At 45.3% G+C, this 25,676-nt stretch overlaps 1 long non-coding RNA gene across 2 annotated transcripts in view; it reads right to left on the bottom strand.

The window, feature by feature from the left end:
• Positions 1 to 25,676, bottom strand: part of LOC133231833 (uncharacterized) — a 164,410-nt gene that overhangs the window by 77,073 nt on the left and 61,661 nt on the right. For both annotated transcript variants that reach the window (XR_009731250.1, XR_009731251.1), the window contains one exon: positions 14,783 to 14,875. This is a non-coding gene — a long non-coding RNA (uncharacterized LOC133231833). The remainder of the gene's footprint in view (positions 1 to 14,782; positions 14,876 to 25,676) is intronic.

Below are 25,676 nucleotides of genomic sequence, written 5' to 3'. Positions count from 1 at the left end.
GAAGGAGTAGGCCACAGTGCCAAATGCTGCAGGGAGGCCTAGAGAGTTGGAATGAAGCAGTCTTTGGATTTTGCAATCGGGAAGCAAAGGAGGCCATGGCAAGAGCAGTGTCCACGGGGGACCAGATGGCAGAGGTCTGAGTAGCTGAGGGAGAAGAGACAGGGACCAAGGAGCTCGCTCCAGCCCGGCAGGAACAGCCGACATTCACCCACTGTCAAGCTTATTATTGTTCATTATTTCAGTAACTCTTCTCAACAATCCTATAAGATGTGCTGTTATCCCTATCTTATACATTATAAGATCAGAGAGGTTCAATGGTTTCCCCAAAGTCACACAGCAATGAAGATGGAGATCCAGGAGCCAAGTATAGTTCTCTTCAATCTCATAAGCAGGGTTAGAATTGACATGCGGGACAGGCTAAGGATACAGGAGAGGAGACAGAAGCAGTGGGGACTCAGGATCCAGGCCATGGGGCCAAGGATCTCCCTTTCTGGTTTCTGCCCCTATGAAGCACTTAGTCTGAACCAAGACTTATTTTGAGGGCTCATAGTTTTACAGACTGATGGAACTTCTCTGCACCCCAGTTCTACAGTAAGCTCTTTTGGCAGTTGACCAATGAAGAAGCTTCTGGAGTAGAGTGGAGTCCAGAATCCATTAACGATTAAAATGAACACACACACACACCCCTCTTTACATGAGTGTAGTTGACTGAAGCGACTTAGCAGCAGCAGCATTCAAACTTGCATTAGCTCAAATGGTCCTGCAAGCAGCCCCAGGTAGACACACAGGGAATCATTGCCACTTGGCAGAGATGCAAACTGAAGCTCGGGGATTTTCATCAGGCGCCGAGGCACCAGAGTGCGAAACTGCTCTGCTGAGAGCAGGTTTTAATCTCATCCTGGCTGATCAACTCTGCCAAGAGCGCAAGGAGAATGAGATCAGAGGGAAAAGTCCAGGATGAGTCATTTGCTCTACATTCATGTATTGACCACCTACTATGAGCAGACCCTGTTCCAGGAGGAGATTTAGAGACAAAAGGACAACTATCCCTGCCTCCAAGCTGAGGGGACAGATAAGGACACAAATGGCGATTTCTTCTTTGGCAAGTGCTGGGGAAGCCTGGGGCCCTTGGAGCAAGGGCATGGGAGGAGAGGCAGCTATTGAGTGGGGAGGAAGACTGTGACCTCTCTGGGGTGGGGGTAGCTGCCCGTCACCCCTGAATGTGTACCTTCCTCACCCTGGTACTTTCGTAGGACAGGCCATCCAGACACACCCACAGCACTTCTGGGCTGTCCCCATTTCTCCCTGGCAACCTCAGTGACAAACCCTGGCTAGACACTGCTGATGGGCTGAGCTTCGGGGAAGAACCTGGACCCAGCACGAGTCGGGTTCAAGACAGTCCCGTCCCTGCCACCAACTCTATGTGGCCTAGGGCCACTCAACTCACAGCCTAAACCTGGATTTTTCTCATCTCTCCAACACCATTGGGCCAACTCCAGGGAGCTGCTGGGAGAATGAAAGGGATCGTGTTCACGGAAGTGCTTTTTAAGCCGAAAATCTCTTTACAGAGAGCGAGGGGCTTTTCTAAGGCTTCTCCTGAATTCCTCCAATTGAGGTTCAAGACCGGCAGAGCCTCTCTTCCAAAAGCAGCGGACGAGTTAAGTCTTAAGCTCTCCAGCCCAGGGGGAGCAGAGGCAGAGTGAAGGGCAAGTCCGGAGGCCTCTTTTGGAAATGACAGGATCCATTTAGCAATCAATTAGCAAGGTCCCCAGGCTCCGGGCCTGCACGCTCGGCAGAAAGAATGCACTGCACCGTGCTGATTAGAAACAGATGCGCTGGCAAACAGACCTGGCCGAGCGGGGCCGGAATTCCTGGGCACCCAGCTCCTGGCTGGGAGACGGGGTTCGTTATTACATTCTGGGCACCGATGTGGGGAGAGAGGCCAAGGAAACCAAGCTCAGAGAGCAGCCTGCCCAGAGAATGTGTACCTTTTGAGGGGATTCGGAGGCAGGAGAGGGAAGAATGTTGACTCTGTCAGAAATAATCTGGGATAAAATTAGTTCAGCCAAGTACAGAACATGACATTTGACCCACAGAGGCTGATGCCAAACACGATATGGCTGAAGTGAGTGACCTGGGTGCTGAGCAAGTTGCAGGGGGTCCGGAAAACAACCTGCTGCCATCCAGCTCGTTGACTGAGTGCTCACTGTATAGAAGACCCTGCACCAAGCCCTCTATACCCTTTCTCGTTCATCTATCACAGTGACTCTGACTTTATGTCCATTTTGCAGATGAGAAAACTGAGATACAAAGAGGTTCGGTAACTTAATCCAAGATCACACAGATAATTAGTAGATCCAGGACTTGAACTCACTTGGGAGGTCCCCTCTCCTAACCATGATGGTAATTATTTCTCTCCTTCCAACTTTTTCCTTCTCCTTTGACAGATGAAAGGGGACTTTGAGGGCCTCTTCTCCAGTTTCCCAGCACTGCAGGCAAGCTCACTGCAGTGTCCCTGACCATGGGCAGCAGCCTCCATCAACTGTCCCAGTGAGGCTGGGCTCACCACCTCCCAAGGCTGTTGGTGCTAAGCTTGGACAGTTCTCAAAGCCAGCCACTCTTACTTCTATTAAGCCTAAAGCCGGGTGGGTCCCTGCAAGCCTGGGGTTTCCCCCAGCCATACTGTTTCTGCCCTCTTCATCCCCTCCAACAGCGTCTAATTCCTTTTCCCTGGGACCATCTCAGGGCATGATTGTGACCTCGTCCTTATTTTTCTAAGCAACACAGCCTCTGTTTGACAGCTGCTCCCTGAGGTCAGCTGTGCAACTCCCCCACTATCACCAACACCCTTCCTGGACACCCGCCAGCACCGATGTCCCTGGTGGGTCCAGATGTGAACATGGGGTCAACCAGCTCTCCCATTTCCCTCCAACACAACATGGAACACTCTGTAAAATATTATTTTAATACAGTTTACCATTATAAGAGTGATACAGTTTCACAGTAGGAAATACACACGTGCCATGAGCAGAGCAAACTAGCCTCCCCAGAGAGGGAGAAATCACCCGTTATTCTACCTCCAGTCTTTTATGCGTCATTCGTATCTGGCTTTGTTTATTCTATAAATCTGGGACCTGTGTGTTTTCACTTACCATTATAGCACAATCACTTGGCTGTGTTTTTAGGAAGTCTCTGAAAATGCTGTTCGTAATGGTCACATTGAAGTCAATGACATGGACAGACCTACTTTGGGACGGCGCTATGAATCCCCATCTCCAATTCTTCCTGACTGCAGAACCTCGGTTTTGTTCGAGGTCTCCACAAGATGTCACCTACACACTAGGGGATAGGGCCCTTGGTTCTAAACTCATGGCACTAATGTCAAGCCCCTTGGCCCTGTGTTTGCATGATCAAGGAGCTTTGTTATCAGGCCTGAGCCAAGGGCAGAGATGGAAACTGAAACGCGGGGATTTTTGCCAGGCACTCCTAAATACACAGACCGGTATTCTAGCACCTAAACCCTTTTTAGTACCTTACTTGATTTTGTAACCTCAAGATGTCATAGCTGGAGAGGCCTTTAAAAATCATCCTCTCAATTTTTCAGATCATAAAACTGAGTGCAGAGAGGGCAAGTGAGTTGCCCCAGGTCACACAGGGGTGATGCTGGTCCAAGAATTAAGGGCTTTGGACTTTCAGCTTGCGGGTCTCTCCACAGCCACCCTCATGCTACCCAGGGTAACTGTCGCTCTCAGCCAGCCAGGGAGGGCTCACGTTAGGGCAAAGTTTGATTTTCTTTGACACCAAGAAGAATAAATCAAGAGAATCATTTTTAGCTAAGACAACTGGCCTCTTACCAAGAGTTCAAATTTCACCAAACAAAACAAAACAAAATAAAACAAAACCCAGTGGAGGGAGGGGAGGTTGGGGAGAGGAGAATGGAAATCAACAATAGCACATGGGCCAGAGATGAAGCAATGGAAGCACAGGGGCCAGAGGGGGCTGGCCACCCTCTCCAGCCTCCCCGCTTTCTCTCTCACAGTCTCAGCCACTATTATCCAGAAGTCCTCCAAGATCATCAGACTTGAGCCTCTTAGACAAACATATTGATGTCTTGAACCCTGGAGAAGGGAATGGGAGGACCATATTCTCCAATAAAATAAGATTCAAAGGGCAGGACCAAAGGATTTCTGTCTTCTGGTAACTACAGGGATGGATGATTTATGGAAAATACAGATATGTGAATGAATGAATGAATGATATCAGCTAGAAATCACCTCAACCAGCACTGAACCACCAGAGACTTAAGTCATTTCACGTCTCTGGTCTCAGAGTCCTCATTTGTAAAACATATCCTCCCAATTCATTCCACAAACGTTTCCTGAGTGCCTTCTGTGTGCCAGGCTCTGTGCTGGGCACTGAGGGAAGGGCAAAGGCTTAAGGATCCTGGTTAACAGGGGACACAAATAAAGAACAAAAGAATACTTATTTAGTATCTTTTCCCCAGGCATAATGATAGGCAAAAAGGCCACAACAATTAACAAAAACAAGTAGTAAGCCTTATAATTTTGGAAATATGGTTTGCTAAATAACCTGAAGATCCTTCCACTAATAAACACTTAGAAACTGTGGATAAAGTTTAACAGGCGTCCTTTGAAAAACAGAGCCAAGTTCTCAAGGAAGAAAATCCTCAGGAGCAAGAAATTGAAAGGGGATTAAATATCAAAGGAATAAAGCTTTGAGTTGGCTGGATGGCATCACTGACTTGATGGACGTGAGTCTGAGTGAACTCCGGGAGTTGGTGATGGACAGGGAGGCCTGGCGTGCTGCGATTCACGGGGTCGCAAAGAGTTGGACACAACTGAGCGACTGAACTGAACTGAACTGAATGCTGTAGCTGTGTGGGAGGAACCCTACCCCAGTAGTCTAGACTCCCAGACTGGTAAGGTAACATGGTAACATTAGTCTCAGGACAGTGATACCCCCTGGATTCCTGACAGTAACAAACACGAAACCACTCAGGAGAGCACACCCTCATCCAAGGCTGTACATGATTCTCACAGATAGAATGCTGCAGGAGATGAGCTCATAATCCTAAATTACAAGATGAGTGAGCAAGATTCAGACACAATAAGCAATAGCATTTGATCCCCACTCTACCCATGCCATCACCAAGACTTTAACCACTAGAACAAACAACACACCGTCTACAAACTAAGTATATCTTGAATAATTAACAATGTAAAGGAAGGAATTTTAGAAAGGAAAGAGAAAGGTATTTGTGGAATGAATGGGGAGGATAAGTTTTACAGAGGAGGACTCAGACCAGAGACATAAAATCATTTAAGTCTCTGGTAGTTTAGTGCTGGTTAAGGTGATTTCTAACTGATACCATTTGTTTACTTATCTGTGTCTTCCATAAATTATCTAGTTATAAGAAGTAGTTATAAGAAGTATAAGTAGTATAAGAAGTGTAAGTTATAAGAAGTTATAAGTAGTAGTTATAAGAAGACAGAAAAAGAAGTCCTCTGGTCCTGTCCTTTGGATCTTACAGACATATTTGGACCAAACAAACATATTTGGAAAACATCTAACTTGAACTCCTAGAGAAATATAGAAAGTCACTGAAATTAAAAACCCAATGGATGAGTTAAATAGCTAATTAAATGCAGCTGAAGAGATGATTGGTGCACTAGAAGGTACTTCTGTTAATAATTTACCTTATTGTTTCTTATGCAACAGAACTTTTTTGAACAGAATTATGTTGTTATAGGTTGCAGTGTCATTTTAAGACTCTTTGTACAAAGGATAAACAAAGAGAAATTGATTGCTTTAAACACAGATGTAATGAACTCTTTAACATTAACTGTCAAGCACATCCCTATGATACTTTTGAACAGACTAGCCTCTGGTACCAGGCATTTCGAACCTTATTTCTCCATCAGTATTCACACACTTCTAATCAGTTCAGTTCAGTCGCTCAGTTGTGTCCAACTCTTTGCGACCCCATGAACTGCAGCACGCCAGGCCTCCCTGTCCATCACCAACTCCCAGAGTTCACCTGGAGTTCCTGGAGTTCACACTTCTAATACTGAACATCGTAAGACCGGTCATAGTACAATGCCTGTCCCCTGCACCTCAGGCCGCAATTCCAGGTGAACTGACACAGTGAACAGTAGTATTTATTATCCCTGGAAGCCATTCCCAAGCCAGGATGGCTAGTGATCCCTTACTTATATATGGAAATGACTGCAAACCACATAAGTATATACAATTGAGGGAAAATGGTCTGCTCCACCATCCTCACTTCTTGTAAGTCAGAGAATTACTTTTCCCAATATGGCCCCAGGTTAGAGTTTGCCAATGAGAAAAATTTGAACAAGATTGGAAGGTGGAAGAGATAGAGGGTGAAATACCTGAATATTAGCCATTTTTTCCCAGAAGTTTGTGGTGGTCGGAGATGGCGTCAAAATGTCTCAACAAGCTACCACTCTGAGGCTATGTCAAAGTAGTTGCTCACAGCCTTTCCACACACTCATATTTCACGGTCATGATGGCAAGGTGTGGTAGTTTCTCAGACTGTCCTACAATCAGAGGCTTCTCCCAGTCTATCTTGCCTCCCCTTTCCCACACTGGGCCAGTGGTATAGATACTGGGCTATGTTTATTCATAGAAGCTAACAGTTTGGCTGGATGGGCAGGGACTTTGAAATAATAAGATGGGATGCTGCTGCTGAGTCACTTCAGTCGTGTCCAACTAGTTGGCAACAAAGATATAGGGGTGTGAGAAGATCTCTCCAAACGAACGTATTTGGGTGGGGTGGCTCAGCAGAAGAGGGCTCCAACATCAGCGAGGAGGAAAGCCCATTCTACAGGTATCATTTGGCCTTTTCCCCCAGCACATCTCCCCCCAGCCCTCATGGAAAAATAGCCATGGGTGGGAGTGATGGAGGTGAGGCATGGGCTCAGCAATAATCCCCACTCACCATGGCTGCTCTGCCTACAGCCCCTGTGAGAGTCCAACTTGCTGACCACAAAGATGAACACTGAGCCCTGAATACAACACCACTTTCCACAGGGACCAGCTAAGCCATTTGGCAGAGCAATGATGGCATTGAACCAAGTCCATCGTAGACAGCTTCATGGAAACTAACAAGCTGATTCCAAAATCTGTAAGGATGACTACAGGACCATGAAACCTCAGTTACTCTTGAGGAAGAACAAGAAGGAAGGATGTGTCCTACCAGATATCAAGTTAGCAGATATTTGGTTAGCTTTACTAACCAAAATAGTGTGGTATCAGTGCAGGAATAGACAAATAGTCTGATGAAACAGAAGAGAGTGCCCAGAAACACACACAGACATATATGGAAACTGGATTCATAGCAGAACAGATGTTAAAGATTTACAAGGAAAAGGAGGGACTATAACAAATGATACTGACACAACTGGTTATCCATACAGAAAAAGATTAATTCCTTCTTCATGTCCTACATAAAAGTCAATTCAGGGTAGATGAAACACAAATATGAATGATGAAACTATAACAAAAATTAGAACACAATATAGAATAATGATTTTAGGCCCTCAGGATAGAGGAGTTCTTAAATAAGGTATAAAAAAAGCACTTACCTTTAAAAACAACAACAAAATAGGTAAATTAAGAATTTCTGGGGATTTCCCTGGTGGTCCAGTGGCTAAGACTGTGCACTCCCAATGCAGGGAACCCAGGTTTGATCCCTGGTCTGGGAACTAGATCCTGCATGTTGAGACTAAAGACCCCACATGCAGCAAAGAAGATGGAAGATCCTGAGTATCATAACTAAGACTTGGAGCACCAAATAAATATTAAAAAAAAAAAACAAAAAAAAAAACTTCTGGTTTTCCAAAGATTTCATATAGAATGAGAAAAACCAAGCCGCCAACTTGGAGATGAAAACTGCAACACATATGACAAAGGATTAATTTCCAGAACGTGTAAAGAATGCTTATAAATCAATAAGAATAAGGAAAATAATCCCAAAGGATATACATGAAAGGCAAAAACAGGAATTCCACTGAAAAGACAAATGTCAAATAAATATGAGAACATGCTCAACAAAATTGAGAGTAAAGGAACTGCAGATTACAATCACAATGCCTAAATTAAAAATTTAAACACACACAGAGTGGGCAGGATGCCCTTGAGCAGAGGCACAAAAGGAGGATATAAGATATTAGGTAATGTTCTGTCAACCTGAATGCTGAGTGCATCATTCTTTGGAATAGGTTTTATATACACATTTATGTATGATACACAACAAAAGCAAACACACAGAGGGTTAAAGCAAGTGTCACAGAACTGAGGCTGCCAAAAAATGGTCCATTATATGTAATATTGTAATAGAGAGGAACAAATCTGACTTCATATTGGATCTGTTTCTTTGACTTTAGCCTTTGTAGTCTACTGCTTTTGCTGCAAGTTAAGAATGCTGCCTATAGCCTGAAAGATACAGGACAGCCTGTTCTCAAGGCTCTGACCTTTAAAGGTATAACACTTTTTCATTCAAACAGAGATAAAACACTGCAGAACAGATAATACAATTTGTCTTGTTGAAGGTTTACAGGAACATTGTACCCAGACATACATGGACAGCTGCAAGAACAAAGGATTCCAGCATCAAGAAGTTTGAAGCAATCAACCCTCATCTTTTAGTTTTGAAGAAGGCTGGATTCTAACTCAAAGAAGATGGTTCTCTGGGCCACTAATTCACCATCTTCTCAGTATGGTGGCTTTCCACATAGAGTCTCTATTCCTTGCCCCAACAACTCATCTCTCAATTTACTGACCTGTTATGTAGTGAGCAATATGAGCTTGGACTTAGTAACAATATCTAGCGTGTTACAATAGCAGCCATGATAGCTTTAAAGGGTACTGGCAGATCAGACAATTGGAGAAGAAAAGGACATATTAAGTTGATGATATATTAACTTTTTTCTTATGATACAATTTAAAATAAAAGGTTTTTAATGCAGGCCTTCTAAAAAGAGAAAATGGTTAAGCACTCACTAGAATTGATGGATTTTCAGACACAGGAAGCACGCGGTGAGTCCTTTGAGGGTAAGTGAAAGTGAAATTATACTTATGTACATTATAGTTAGGATGATCACATAATTTATCACTCTACATGTGGTATTTTTTAGAATGAGAGAGATGCTGTTAACAGTTCAGTTCAGTTGCTCAGTCATGTCTGACTCTTTGCGACCCCATGAATCGCAGCACGCCAGGCCTCCCTGTCCATCACCAACTCCCGGAGTTCACCCAGACTCACGTCCATCGAGTCAGTGATGCCATCCAGCCATCTCATCCTCTGTCGTCCCCTTCTCCTCCTGCCCCCAATCCCTCCCACCATCAGAGTCTTTTCCAGTGAGTCAACTCTTGGCATGAGGTGGCCAGAGTACTGGAGTTTCAGCTTCAGCATCATTCCCTCCAAAGAAATCCCAGGGCTGATCTCCTTCAGAATGGACTGGTGGGATCTCCTTGCAATCCAAGGGACTCTCAAGAGTCTTCTCCAACACCACAGTTCAAAAGCATCAATTCTTCGGCGCTCAGCCTTCTTCACAGTCCAACTCTCACATCCATACATGATCACAGGAAAAACCATAGCCTTGACTAGACGGACCTTTGTTGGCAAAGTAATGTCTCTGCTTTTGAATATGCTATCTAGGTTGGATATAACTTTCCTTTCAAGGAGTAAGCGTCTTTTAATTTCATGGCTGTAGTCACCATCTGCAGTGATTTTGGAGCCCAGAAAAATAAAGTCTGACACTGTTTCCACTGTTTCCCCATCTATTTCCCATGAAGTGATGGGACCGGATGCCAAGATCTTCGTTTTCTGAATGTTGAGCTTTAAGCCAACTTGTTCACTCTCCACTTTCACTTTCATCAAGAGGCTTTTTAGGAGAGGGTGGGGAGATTTGGGAGAATGGCATTGAAACATATATAATATCAAGTATGAAACGAGTCGCCAGTCCAGGTTCGATGCACGATACTGGATGCTTGGGGCTGGTGCACTGGGACGACCCAGAGGGAGGGTATGGGGAGGGAGGAGGGTTCAGGATGGAGAACACAGGTATACCTGTGGTGGAGTCATTTCGATATTTGGCAAAACTAATACAATATTGTAAAGTTTAAAAATAAAATAAAATTAAAAAAAAAGAGAGGCTTTTTAGTTCCTCTTCACTTTCTGCCACAAGGGTGGTGTCAACTGCATGTCTGAGGTTATTGATATTTCTCCCGGCAATCTTGATGCCAGCTTGTGTTTCTTCCAGTCCAGCGTTTCTCATGATGTACTCTGCATATAAGTTAAATAAGCAGGGTGACAGTATACAGCCTTGACGTACTCCTTTTCCTATTTGGAACCAGTCTGTTGTTCCATGTCCAGTTCTAACTGTTGCTTCCTGACCTGCATACAGATTTCTCAAGAGGCAGGTCAGGTGGTCTGGTATTCCCATCTCTTTCAGAATTTTCCACAGTTTATTGTGATCCACACAGTCAAAGGCTTTGGCATAGTCAATAAAGCAGAAATAGATGTTTTTCTGGAACTCTCTTGCTTTTTCCATGATCCAGCGGATGTTGGCAATTTGATCTCTGGTTCCTCTGCCTTTTCTAAAACCAGCTTGAACATCAGGAAGTTCACGGTTCACGTACTGCTGAAGCCTGGCTTGGAGAATTTTGAGCATTACTTTACTAGCATGTGAGATGAGTGCAATTGTGCGGTAGTTTGAACATTCCTTAGCATTGCCTTTCTTTGGGATTGGAATGAAAACTGACCTTTTCCAGTCCTGTGGCCACTGCTGAGTTTTCCAAATTTGCTAGCACATTGAGTGCAGCACTTTCACAGCATCATCTTTCAGGATTTGAAATAGCTCAACTGGAATTCCATCACCTCCACTAGCTTTGTTTGTAGTGATGCTTTCTAAGGCCCACTTGACTTCACATTCCAGGATGTCTGGCTCTAGGTCAGTGATCACACCATCGTGATTATCTGGGTCGTGAAGATCTTTTTGTACAGTTCTTCTGTGTATTCTTGCCACCTCTTAATATCTTCTGCTTCTGTTAGGTCCATACCATTTCTGTCCTTTATCGAGCCCATCTTTGCATGAAATGTTCCCTTGGTATCTCTATTGTTAACAGTTATGCAAGGGTAACAGGTGCTGTCAGGATTGCCCAGGGCAAACCAGATCCTGGTGAAGCCACAATCACAGAGAAAATATATATTGCTTAAAAAAGAAACAATATAGAATGCAGTAGACTTTTCAACATAAACCAGGAGACAATGAAAAAGTACCTTCAAATTGCTCAGAGAAAATAAAGTTCAACCAAGAATTCTATATCCAGCTAGATGTAAGAAAACAAACAATGTTTGCTCAAACTAAGAAGAGAGTTTACCATATTCATGCTGAGAAAAAGACCTAAAGGATGTATTCAGGGACAAGAACATTAAATATAGAAAAGAAAGGAGAAGCAATAAATAATGATGAGCAATTAAATTGATTAAATTGATAAATTTAGATGAATCTAAATAAACCATGACAGCTAAAGTTGGGATCTTAACATACTTCACACACTTCTTAACAACAAATGAATCAAATAAGAAATTAACATAGAAAAAGAAAATATTTAGAACTGAATAATAAAATTCTACACATCAAAGTTTGGGATGCAGCTACAAACAGCACTTAGAAGACACAGCCATAAAAACATGTAGTATGAGACAGTGGAAAAATTAATGGATTAAGTAACAAATTTAAGATGTTATACATACAACAGAGTAAATCCAAAAAACAAAAAAATATGAAATCATAAAGAAAGAGCCAGGTATTAACAAAAGGCAAAACAAAGGAATAACAGCAGAGGTAATCAAGTTTGGGTCTTTGAAAATATCAGTAAAATACACAAACATCTGAGCTGATGGATCAAAATATGAAAAGGCACAAATAAATAACATTAGGAGTGAAAGAGGGATGAAAGAGAATTTAAAAACAAGAAAATACCATATGCCGATACATTAGAAAATTTAGATGAAATGGAAATTTCCCCAGAAAAAAATAAAAACTTACCAAAGCTATTGAATAAGAAATAGAAAATCTGAACATACAACTAATCATTAAATAAACTGAATCCATGTTTTAAAAACCTACACATATACACAAATACACAAAGCCTGGCCCAAGTGATTTTACAAGTTAGTTCTATCAAACATTTGAATAACAGGTAATTCAACCTCATGCCAACTATTCCAAAGACTAAGAAAAGAAAGAAACTTCCCCCAACTATTTTGTAAGGTAAATATACCCTCAATACCAAAAGCAACAGCAAGGGAAACACAAGGAAGGAAAATTACAGCACAACCTCACTTTTCAACATAAATGTGAAACTCTTAACGTTTGCCATTCAATATAATACACAATTGTACATTGTACAATACTATGTACAATAACAACCACCATCAACATAAACCAATGAGGTTGGTTCTAGGAATAAAGGGATGACTTAATATTAGAAAATCTATTTATAGAATTCATAGATCAAACAGGGAAATTATATGACTATTCAATAAACAGAAAAGTTCTTTTAAAAATTCAACATCCATTTATGACATAAATTTTTTTTAAGGTCTTAGCAAACTAAGATTTGAAGGAGACTTTATAACTTAAAGTGCATCTATGAAAACTTTGGAATGAACATCAAGCTTTATGGGCAAATATTAAAAGCATTCCTTTAGAGGCAGGAGCAAGACCAGGAGATCCATTATTTCTAGTCACCATTATTCTGGAGGTTCTAGACAGCGCTCAAATACAAGAGAGAAAATTAAAGCTGTAAAGATTTGAGAGGAAAAAATGAAACATTCACTACAGATTATAGGATTGTCCATATAGAAAATGTAAGAAGCAGTTACTGCCAAACCATAGGTGCAAATAAAAGGGTTCAGAAAAGTGCTTGCTAAACCACCAGTGTGCAAAAAATCAACTATGCTCCTCTAATCAGCAACAGATGATTTAAAATGTCATTTTTACAATTCTATTTACAAAAACAAAAAAACTGGAAGATACCAAAAATTAATCCAACAAAAAATGCACAAATATCTTTAAGAGAAAAAGCACATAACTTTATTAAAAGACCTTAGGAAAATAAAAAGAGACATAAACTGTGTTCACGAATGAGAAGACTTGGAATCATAAAACTGGCAATCTTCTCTCCAAATCAATAAATACAATGCAGATACAAACAAAATGAAACAAATTTCAACTGTGTTGAGTGTGTGCATCTGCACACATACACACATGCCTGCCACCTAACAAACTTATCCTAAAGTTTATAAGAACGAGTAAAGACCCTAAGTAGGCAAGCTGATTTTCAAGAATGAAGAAGAATGACTTACCCTACCAAATAGCCAGACATTTTATGAATTATAGTAATTAGCACAGTGTGGTATTGGCATAGGGATAGAAAAATAAACCAATGGCACAGAATAGAACCCAGATACAAATCTAAATCCATGTGGAAATCTCATTTATGACAGAGCACTGCAATTGGGAGCGGGGGCGATGCTCTAGTCAATAACAGTTTTGGGAATATTGGTTACCCAAATGGAGAACGGGGGCAAAATAGATTATCTCACACAGAAGACAAAAATCAATTTCAGGTGAATTCAAGACCCAAAAGTGAAACACGAAGTTTAAAACCTTCCAAAGCAAATATAGCAGAAAATCTTTATGACCTCAGAAAAAGAGTTCTTAAAAGCAAGCAAAAAAAATAAAGGAAAAGATTGTTAAATCTGATGACAGACAATGCCCGTAACAGAGTCAAAAGATGAAACACAGTGTTTCTCATAAAGTTAAACATACACCTTCTCTACAGCCCAACAATTTCACTCTGAGTTATTTACCCTAGAGAAATGAAAACATATGCCCACAGAAAGACAGGTACAAGAATGTTTATAGCCATTTTATCCGTGGTAGCCAAAAACTGAAACAACCACACTGTCCATCAACGGGAGAAAGGATAAACATATTGCAGTGTATTTATACAATAGCAATCTACTCAGCAATAAAAAAAGAAATCTACACAACAACATGGATGAATCTTACCACATTATCCTGAGCAAGAAGCCAGACACACTCACTGTATGATTAAATTTATATAAAGTTCTAAATCAAACACGATTAATACAATATGGTAAAAGATGTTAAAACAGTGGTTGCCTGGAAAGGAGAACAAAGACCTTACTGGGGTGATGGCAGTGTTCCACGACATGATAGAGGAGTAGGTTACATGGTTCCATATATCTGTCAAAACCCACCAAACTGCAGCCATTAAGATTTGTGTGTTTCACTGTATTTAAGAAAAACAAACAAACCTCCCATTCCCCCTAAAAGACAAACTACAGCCTGGGAGAAGATCTTTACCTGCCAAGAGATTCATGTTAAAAATGTATAAAGAACTACCACAGATCAATAAAATCATCAAATAAAATAGGCAAAGGATAGCAACCAGCAATTCACAGAAGAAAAAAAACACATTTGAAAATATGCTCAACCTCACCAGTAGTCATATCCCTTTATCCCATATCCAAGTCATCCCATATCCAAGACAGCACTTCATATTTTTTGGACGCACAAAGATGTCAAAGTCTGGGGACAGTGAGCACTGGTGAGACCACAGAAAAACTGGATTTGGATACCCTGCTCCGAGCATGGGAACGCAGATTGGCGGTATCTGGGAATGGTGAGGATGCTCATACCTTACAGTTCCACGCCAGGTGTGCCCCAGTGATCTTCCGCTGGACGGCATCAGCATCTCTCCCGTGTGGACGGCAGGGATCCTCACCGCAGCACTGTTTATAACCGGAGAAAAAAGAAAGAGAGAAATGAAAGGTGATGAAAGAAAAGGGCTAACAATATCTACTGCATCTATCAGCAAGAGAACAGATAAAGTGCAGGAAATCCCCTCCACATTGCAAACTTTCAAAGACGTGAACGTGTTTGCATGTACAATCACATCAGGCATGAGTGAAATTGCAGCTTGCCCTCCAACTCCTCTCTTTCAGCTCTACCATCTCCCACTTCCTCTCCCTCCTCCAGTCAGTAACTCTTCTTGCCTGTTCAGTTGATGCCAGCCCTGTGTGCCAGCTGTTGCCTTGTACTACTATACTCTTCAAGGTACTATCCTGTAAGATTAAAAATGTTTTATTTTTGTATTTATTTTTTATGTATTATTTGTGTGAAAAGTATTATAAACCTATTACGGTACAGAACTACGTAGCTGATTATGTTAGTTGGGTACCTAGGCTAACTTTGTTGGACTTATGAACAAATTGAACTTAATGAACGTGCTCTCAGAACGGAACTCGTTTGTATGTAGGGGACTTACTGTATGGTGAGTTCATATCACGGAATAAAACTCAGTGAAAATAAATGAACTCCAGGGTAGACACAGTGTCAGAATAAAATGTGAAACAACAAGCCACAGAACATAAACTGTGTATTTCATATACATAAAGTTTAAAAAAAAAAAAAAAACAGCAAAACGAAATCACCTAGTGTTGAGGGATGCAAATATTTTTTGGCCTAAGTATAGAGAAAAGCCAGAACATCAAACACACAACTCAAGATCATGGTTACCTCTGAGAAGGGAGCAAAGGGGGTGGGATGAGGAGGGTTTCAGATGGACTTTAAAAGTGATGGTTGGGCTTCCCTGGTGGCTCAGTGTTAAAGAATCTGCCAACCAACACAGGAGACACAGGTTCAATCCCTGGTCCAGGAAGAACCCACATGCCAAGGAGCAACGAAGCCCACGTGCCACAACTACTGAGCCTGTGCTCTGGAGTCCATGGGCTGCAACTACTGAAGCCCAGGCACGCTGCAGCCCGTGCTCCACAAGAGAAGCCACCACGACGAGAAGCCCACTCCCTGCAACCAAGAGTGGCCCCCACTTGCCACAACTAGAGAAAAGCCCGTGCAGCAACAAAGACCCAGCACCATCAAAAGTAAATAAATTATTAGCAAAATTATTTTTAAAAGTGATGGTTATATTCTTTTTCCCCAAATTGGGTGGCGAGTACACAGACATTCACTGTCAATGGGGGTGGAACTCTGGACGGAGTGACAATCATTAACGTGGTGAAGGGAGGATTCCATGAGATAGAAGCCAAAAAGTGGCTGGGAGGGCTGGGGATGTGGGGAGCTTATGGGTAGGGACGCGGACCGGAAACCAAAGGACCCCATGAATGGTCTTTACCATATCCTCCTTAAGACAGAGGCAACAAGGGTGTCTGCCAACAAACGGGAGAGAGGGGGCCACCGTGTCTCCCCAGCCTGACTGCAAACGCCTGTCCATACCAGTGTCCTTCAAGTTCAGCCACCATAGGAGACAGCAGACAGCTGCCAGAGGGGATGCTGAGAGGCTGTCCCGGAGTGGCCAGAGAAGAGGCAGTTGTTGCTCAGTTGCTCAGTTAAGTCTGACTCTTTGCGACCCCATGGGCTGCAGCACGCCAGGCTTCCCTGTCCTTCACTATCTCCTGGAGCTTGCTCAAACTCATGTCCACTGAGTCGGTGATGCCATCCAACCATCTTATCCTCTGTCGTCCCCTTCCAGGTGGCGCTAGTGGTAAAGAACCCGCCTGCCAATCCAAGAGATGTAGAGAGACGCGGGTTCTACCCCTGAGTCAGGAAGAGCCCCTGGAGGAGGGCATGGCAACCCACTCCAGTGTTCTTGTCTGGGGCAGAGGCAGAACCTGCTTCAATGGATGACCGCCCCTGCGCCCAGTGGCCACTTTACAGTTGGCACAGGCTGCGAGCAGCAGGGCACAAGGGGTCTCTGTGGGCGCCTTCCTGGCGGAGGCTGGGGTCCCTAGAGAGAAGGCCGTCTCAGGTCAAGGGTGGGGGCTCTCTCCCAGTTTCATCCACCCCCTGCCCCCATCCCAACTGGAGCTCCTTCACAAGCAAACGCTAGGAAAACAAAGGAAAATTATCCAGCAGGGGCCTTCCCCTCTGTGGAGTGAGGAAGTCTTGGTCTCAAGGTTAACGGGGAAAGAGGAACTCGCCTGGCTGTGCAGGTCACAGGGTCAGCAAGAATTCTGATAAACAAGAGGGACGGTGGCACCAGAGCAGGGTCGGGGTGGGAGGATCACTGAGATCTGGCCACAGGGTCAAGAGGAGGCCAAGGATGCACCCGTCTCAGGGAAATGAAATGGTGGTCATTTACAAGCACAAGTTGTTTTACATTCCAGGGGAGCTGGCTGCTAAGCCAACTCTTCCTGTAGAAGTTTAGGTGGTGGGTGAGTCATTGTTATAAATAGACCAGTGATCAGAAAGTCGTCGGAAAGGACACAGTCCCAGAGACACAACCTTGGAGGGAGTAGAAGGTGCCACATACTTGAGAGCTGGGTTCCAAGAGAAACGCAGAGGGAGCGCTCTGACAGGCTATGGTGGAAGAGGAAGCAGACACTTAGCAAGAGGAAGACACTGCAGGGGACTGACAGTGACCAGCCTCCCGCGTGGCTGAGCTAAGCCCCGCTCACAGCCCACCACTCCCTGGATCAGACCAAGCCATCTCAACTTCTAGAAATTCCTCCAAAGAATTCAGACTGTTCTAGGATCCCAAGAGACCTCATCCACCGAGGCACGGGAAAACAAAACTCTTCAACCAGAATCAGCTCCTTCATTCCCCTACAGTTGGCATGCCTGATGGGTGCTGGGGACACAGACAGCCCCTGCCCTCAAGTCACAATGACTCAGAATCTTAGGAAACTTGTCAAAGGGGAGAACACCATCAGGGTAACGAAGCCCTAGGCCCAGAGGAAATCTGAGTCCAGCCCGGGGTGGGGAGAGGTTGCCCAGAAGTTTTTCCTGATCCCCCCGAGGCCAGGCTGGGCGCCCTCCTCTTGGCTTCCCTGCACTCCATCAAATCGTGGGTCATGGAAAGCATTCAACTGTCCCGGAACTGGGCCAAGTCCCAAAGCTGAGAACAAAAGGAGCCAAGAACCTGGTACCTCCACACCCAGAAGGGGAGGCAGGGCTTGCCCAGGCAGCATAAAGCACGAGCCCCAAAAGGACTCAGAAGCCACGGAATCCACCCAAAAAATGTCAAGGGACAGGAAAGGGGGGTTTCACCTAGCATAATGGAAAGCAACGTGAAAAAATAAAAATGCTTCCTGTTTAGACGCCTGTGAACTGACATTCTCCAATAAACCATGAATCACGGACGATGGCTTCTGTTTCCACAACAGGACTGTAAGCTCCCTGAGTGGGGAGGACATGTCCCCCTCTGTCCCCAGCACCTGCAGGGTCCCAGGCCCAGTAATGCTCGCTGGAGGCACCCGATGCCCAGCTCCCTCCGCTCTCACCTGGGCTCCTCACACTGCATCTCCGGTCGGACTAGCCAGCTCCTCAGAACCAGAAGCAGCCACATCTCACATGAGGCATCGACCCCTTGGGGTCTCCCCTCATCCCGGGGCCCCCGGTGTGGGCCTCAGAGTAAAACTCACTTTTGGGAAGACTCGCCCGCCCGCCCTGGGCCTTCTGGCTTCCCCTCTGGCTCGGCCCTCTCCCCTTTTCTGGCCTGAGGACCAGGCCCTCAGAGCCTGGCACACTTTATGGAGTGGACATTCCAGATTTCTTCTGGGAAAGCCAAGGGAGGGAGCCGCCCCCCCCCCCAACCCCTCACAATGACCCACCAGCTGGAGGTCAACAGGAAGCGGCCAAGAAGCCCTGGAGGAGATTCCCTCCTGCAGTGTAGAAAAGCCCCATGCCTATTCATACAGGAGGTCAGGGAGGGGATGACAGTCCCCGTGAGCTGAGCCGAGGGCCCCGGCCTTGGCAACTGAGATGCTGGGGCTGGACGGCTGGTTGGCTGACCCACTGACACAGATACCTTCCTCGGGTCTTCCTCCCAACACTGCCCCAAAGTGGTTAAGACATGGGAGGGCAGTTCCGAACCACTAGCCCCCTCAAGACACTCCAGTTAGGAGGGCCCAGAGACCCAGCACCCACTCATGTCTCAAGATCCCCAGGGAGGCCTCAGGATACAAGCACATGGCCCCCAAAAGACCTCAAAGGTTCACCCAGCGCAATGGTTATCACTGTGCCCCAGGGAGCCCCAGGACCCCGGACAGGGGCAGCACAGCCAAGACCTGGGCCCCTCCTCCCATGTGGGAGCTTAGCTTTTTTTTTTTTTAATCAAATGTTTGTTTGTTTGTTTATTTGGCTATGACAGGTGTTAGTGCAGTACACAGGCTCTTTAGTTGTGGCATGTAAACTCTTAGTTGCACAACGTAGGATCTTAGTTCCCTGACCAGGAATCGAACCCAGGCCCCTTCCGCTGGGAAAGCAGAGTCTTAGCCACTGGAACACCAGGGAAGTCCCAGAGCTCAGCTTTGATCTGTTCTCCTTATGAATGGAAAAGGAGGTTACCCAGGCAGGGTTTTGTTTCACAGCTGGGGAAACTGGGACCAGAGAGTGGGGAGGACTGGACCAAGGACACTGAAACAGGGAGTCGGGGTCTGGCTAAGGAGCTGGAGCTAAGTGTAGCAGGCACTGGGGAGCCAGGGAAGGTTTCAGGGAGGGAGTGGCAAGCCTGAAATAGGCAGAGAAGAGACCGACTAGGGGATGGCTGAAATTGGCTACACTGGGAGCTGGGAGATGCGGCAAGAACTCAGGGGGAGGGGAGGAAGAAGATAAGAAAGAAACAGACCTACTCTGAAGACATACAGATCTGGGTCTTGGCGCCTGGCTGAATGGTGCCAGCAAGTATGACCTGGCAGGGATGGGCAAGTGAGCAGAGGGGCCAAAGACGACCCTGAGTTTCTGATGAGGTTGTCTGAGAGGCTGGTGGGGCCTTTAGCAGGAAGAGAGTAGTCGGGGGGCTCAAATTCAGGCAGGTTTGCTTTGAGGAACAGGAAGGACAAGGCCACTGGGGTTGCGGGTTAAGTCTACTTTCCTACGATGGATTTTTTAAGCTTTTTATTTTATATTGGAGTATAGCCAGTTAACAAAGTTGTGATAGTTTCAAGTGAATAGCAAAGGGACAAAGCCACACATATACATGTATCCATTCTCTCCCAAACTCCCCTCTCATCCTGGTGGCCACATAACACTGAACAGAGTTCCCTGTGCTATATAGTAGGTCTTCCTACAGTGGGTTTTAATGTCAGCTAGACAGACTTCCCTGGAGGTCCAGTGGTTAAGACTCTGCACTTCCACTGCAGGGAGCGTGGGTTTGACTCCTGACTGGGGACTAAAGATCCCACATGCTATGCAGGAAAGCCAAAAATTAATAAAAATTATTTTTTTAAGTAAATTAATTAATTAAAAAATAAAGTCAGCTAAACTTGAGCGCCAGCCCCCAAAGCTCTTCCATTCACTAGTTGTGTCATCTTGGTTCAATTGTTTAATCTCTCTGAGCTCAGTTTCCTCACCTTGTAAACCGAGGGTAATAATAGTTCACACCCTAAGGATTATCGACAGGACTAAGACACCACAAAGTGCCTGGTACATTATAACTGCTGATAAATACTTGCTGTTGTTCTTATTACTGAACTTCCCTGGTGGCTCAGACAGTAAAGAATCTTCCTGCAGTGCAAGAGACCCAGGTTCAAGCCCGGGGTTGGGCAGATCTCTTAGAGAAGGGAATGGCAACCCACTCCAGTATTCTTGCTTGGGAAATCTCATGGACAGAGGAGCCTGGCGGGCTACAGTCCATGGGGTTGCAAAGAATCGGGTACAACTGAGTGACTAACGTTACTATATGTCAAGTTCTTAACATATATAACCTCATGTCATCCTCCCAGCAATCTGCAAAGCTGTTCTTTTCCCAATTTGCAGGAGAGACAAACAGAGGCTCAGAGAGATTAAAAAAGTGACTCAGGGTCACACAGCAAGCATTAAGGCGAGAGCAGAGATTTGAAGCCAGATGCTTCTGGTTCAAAACACAACCTTCCCAGCATCAGCTGTACCTCCACTGCCTTCCCGGGACTCCAGGGCTCTCTCCCGCTTCTAGAAAGGGGAGAGTCAACAGATGGGAGAGTGGGTGATAGGTTTGAACCTATAGGACAGAATCACCTGGACATGGTTTGGACAATTTCATTTGTCTCCAGTGGACCCGATGACATTTTCCTTTTTTCTGTCTCCCCACTTTTTCTTCTCTCCCATCAATGAGACTGTATTCTCAACTCCAGTGAGTCATCGGAAAATTTAAGTTTAAAAAAAAAATTAAGAGGAACATTGCTCCTACGTAAGCTCCTGCCATCTGTGAATCATTCAAGACAGGTATAATGGACATAATTATAGCTCACCCACAAGCTAGACCCAAAATCAGTCCTAAAGGCTGATTTCAGAATCTAGTGGTTTCCCCAGCAAAGCCCCGGGCAACTCAAACCTGAACTGGTGCTCATGGCCTTGGTCATTTCACTGGGGGCCCAGAGTGGGAGGAACCTGGGTACCATGCCCTGACCCCAGAGACATAGCAATTTCAGAACTCCCCTCCAGCCCCACCCCGACACCAGCTCCACCCACACCACCTTTCTATCCCCACTTTCTCAGGGCTCCTCCCTCCATTTGAACTCATCCTCCTTCTGACCACCTTGCTTCTTATTCCTTTATTTCCTTTACTAAAGCCAGACCTTTATTCCTCCATTGCTGTAAAGTCATCTGACCTAGCAAGACGTGGGGCGATATTCAACTCATGATACTACAAATAACACCTTCCTTTACATGTCCAGACGGCCAGGAGCTCTATTATTCACAGGGCTTGTGTGGCACTTCAGTGAGAGGATGCATGCAAGGTCCCCTTGCACAATGTCTACATTCAGTAAATGCCAGCTATTATTAGCACTTCCAGCCTCTTCACCATCCTGGGAGACAGATGTTCAGGAGCTCCCAAGTAAGAGGGCCGCCTCCACCCACAGCCTCGGGGCCCCGTATTCTGGTAGCCAGGATAAGGAGTCCCAAGGGGACAAGAGTTAGATTGTCAGAGCTGGCAGGTCATCCATACCCAAAAAGGAAACTGGGCCCCCAGAAAGGCAGAGACCAGCTCAAAGCCACTCACTTGGTCAGTGGAGAATCAGGGCAGGACCCTAAGCCTCCTGCATCCAGGCCTCTTCTCCTTGCACTCCCGTAGACGTGCCCCCTTTCAGAGTCACAGAGATCATGGAGCAAGCTTGATGTGTCTCTGCGATCCCAGGAGATGAGACGAGCTCCTGGGAAATGGGAGGCATTCTGCTCTCAGCTAATTCATTCCAAGATTCTCTAGCTCAAGGTCAGATGCAAAGGGCCTGTGGTCAGTGAGAAGCATGCTCTTGCATGTTAATGCTGGTACCAAAAGGGAAAAAAATACCCCTAAGTCTTCTCAGGGAAAAGCCCAGGAATCGGCCTGAAATATCATCAGGAAGCACAGTTTGAAGACCTCCCTTTCCAACCTGCTCTCCAGGACACCTCTGCAGGGACTGCACCCCCAGACCCATCAGCTCACCACCTCCTCCAGGCCTTGAGACACGCTAAGGTCTCACATTCCCTATAGTCCTTTCCGCATCAGCAATTCAAGAAAGGCCCCTTGCCAGTCTACCGAGACAAAGGCATGGTCCCTCCCCTCCCAGAGCTCATTGGCTGGCCAGTGGAGAAAATGCACAAATGGAGAGGAGACAGGTGTGGACAGAGACAGTCCAGCGAGGCCTTGCATGAGTCAAAGTAAAAAGATGTCATCCCAAGAGGCATGTGGTCCTCCCTGCTGCTGTGGTCTTCTTTCCAAGCAAATCAGCTACATCCTTCAAGGGCCCCTCCTCCAGGAAGCCTTCTTTGATATAAACGGTGCAATCGCACTCCTCTGAACTTCCGCCCTCCGTCCTAACTGGGCTGTGACCATTCAGCACCTTCCCCTGCCCCATAGCTGGGGCCCTTGACCCACCTGCAGGGTCTACCGTGCCCCAAGCACAGAGCTAATGTCCACCTGAGGCAGCCTCAGCTCCTGACCTTCTGATGGCAAACCAGCCCCTTTCCGTTTGCCAGGCTGCCTTTGCCCACTTCCTCCCACAGGAATCCAAGGCAGTAAGAGGCTTAAAAAGAAAAGAAAAAAAAAAAAAAAAGCTTCCACTCCCTCAGCAGCATAGGGTCCTGGGTTGCAGTGGAGGCTGAGGCTTTGTATCAGAAGGGTCCTGACCCCATCTGCCCCATGATTGGCAGGGAGGAGCAGTGTTCCTCGTCCAGTCAGGGTTCCACCCCCTAGGCTACCAGTAACAAAACCCTCAGCTAACACAGACTTCAGCACATTGAGGGTTATTTTTCTCACATAAGATGTCCAGAGATGTATGCATGTGTGTGTGCTAAGTCACTTCAGTCACGTTTGACTCTTTGCAACCCCATGGATTGTACCCCGCCAGCTTCCTCTGTCCACGGGATTCTCCAGGCAGCAATACTGGAGTGTGTTGCCATTTCCTTCCCCAGGGGATCTTCTCAACCCAGGAATGGAACCTGAGTTTCTTATGTCTCCTGCATTGACAGGTGGGTTCTTTACCACTAGCACCACCTGAGTGGGACTTCTCTAGTGGTCCAGTGGCTAAGACTCTGAGCTCCCAATGCAGGGGGCCCGGGTTCAATCCTGGTTGGGGAACTAGATCCCACATGCTGCAACTAAGACCCGGAGCAAACCGGGACTTTTAATGCCTAAGCCAGAGTCCTTCCCAGGCTGCCTCTGGCTGTTTCATTCAGCAGGGACAGAGCCAGAGGTGGGAGCTTGGATGCTGAAGCCTGATGGAGCCCATCCCAGCCTGGACTCTTGGGGGCTTTCTGGAACTTCTTCGGTTCCAAGGTAGCTGCCAAAGAGGCATCAGCCAGGAGGGCAGGCTGCAGGGCCCACGGCAGCTCTTGAGAGGCCGGTTCCTACCACCAATCCTTAGGCTGAGCTCTGAATCATAAGTAAATGGATAAAAAGCATTTCAAGGGAAATTCTGGGGTGAAGCAAGTTCATACCAGTTGACTCACCTTGAAACTGCCCTCAAGAAGTTCTAATTAATATCCCTAACCCTCCTAGTTTCAAATGTACTCTCCTTGCCTTGGGATTTCACCCTGTGCTCAAAGAGAGAAAACAGCTAGAACCCTAGAAAGACACATAAATGCCTCAATATGGAACACTTTGACGTAGTGCATTATGCAATGTACATTTTTTAAAAATTTTCTTTTTTTTGTGGCTGTGCTAGGTCTTTGTTGCTATGTGCAGCCTTTCTCTAGTTGCGACGCACAGGCTTCTCATCGCGGTGTCTCCTCTAGTTGCAGAGCATGGGTTCTAGAGCATGTGGGCTTCGGTAGCTGCGGCACATGGGCTCATTCAGTCCCCGGCATGTGGGACTGAACCCACGTCTCCTGCATTGGCAGGCAGATTCTTTACCACTGAGCCACCAGGGAAGCCTGTATATATTTTAAAATAAAAGCTAAGAAGAGAAAGCTCTTAGACACTGGAGTAATTGCCCCCATTTTCAAGGTTGCTTCTGTTAAAGAGGTACTAACTACACAAAAAAGTAATTTCACCCAAAGGGATCTGCATCAAAGAGACAGTGCACAATGCAAATTAAATGACAAGGGCTATCATGTTTCACTTACCAAATTAGGCCCCCAAATTATTTTAATTATATATCTGCTGTGGCAAGGAATAGAGCAGACCCTCTTGCATGCTCCTGGTGGGTGTTACTAATTGAAATACACTTTCTAAAAAGTAATTTGGTGATACCTATTGAAAACCTGACAAAAGTTCATATCCTTTGATCCACTGTTAGGAATCTCCCTGCAAAGAAGTCATTCAAAATGCTGGCAAAGAGCCAGACACAAAGAGGTTCATTATAAGTATTTCATAATAAAGGAGAAATATAAACAGGCTAGATATTCAGCATTAGGCGAACCATCAAGTAAAATGTGGGTCACTCAAAGTATTGCATCTTACCTGGCTACTGGAAGTTTTTGTTAACAGGTGGAAGACCCAAATCAAGGGTTATGATTGAGCAGTGATGTCTGCTCCTTGCAGGACTTTGTGAGGAGGGTGGAGAGGAGACACGTGCTACACACACAAACGATTCGGTGGAAGACTTGAGGTCACCAAGCGGGAGCAGGAGGTCACAGCCTCTGGTTTCTGTTCTCAGTTGCAGTATGTATGGATTTCCTTTAGCATTTTTGCCTTCTTCAGGACAGTGCTAACCCACCATGTCTGTCTCTGGACATTCAGATGACTGGGATCTCCTCTAGAACCAGGCTCTTCCCCATGTAGAAACCCCAAGACTGAATGACCTCTCTCATCTCTGTTTGATTGATGATTTGTTCTAATTTTTTAAAAAAATGTCCTATGATCAGTATGTAGAAGGTTTAGCAAGTACGGTGGCGGGAGCGGGGAGGAGTAGAAAAATTCACAAAGCCCACATCCCCCAGCTAAGGGTGGGTCAACAGCTCTTTCAAGGACCACCACCTGCTTCAAGATATTTGAGGAACCCAGGAATCTCAAGCCCCACATTTAGATTGAGTTTATCTCAGATTCTAGAGCCCCCAGGCACCTGCCAAAGAAATTTAAAATCCTCTTAAAAGAAAGCATCATTGTTTTACAAATAATTTTTTCCAACACCATCTCCTACACCAAATAAACAAGGGGCAAGACACCATGAGTGA

The sequence above is a fragment of the Bos javanicus genome, chromosome 19, assembly GCF_032452875.1.
Source record: "Bos javanicus breed banteng chromosome 19, ARS-OSU_banteng_1.0, whole genome shotgun sequence".
Lineage (NCBI taxonomy): Eukaryota > Metazoa > Chordata > Mammalia > Artiodactyla > Bovidae > Bos > Bos javanicus.
Note: the sequence above shows the minus strand (reverse complement) of the source record. Positions and strands in the feature narration are given on the sequence as shown.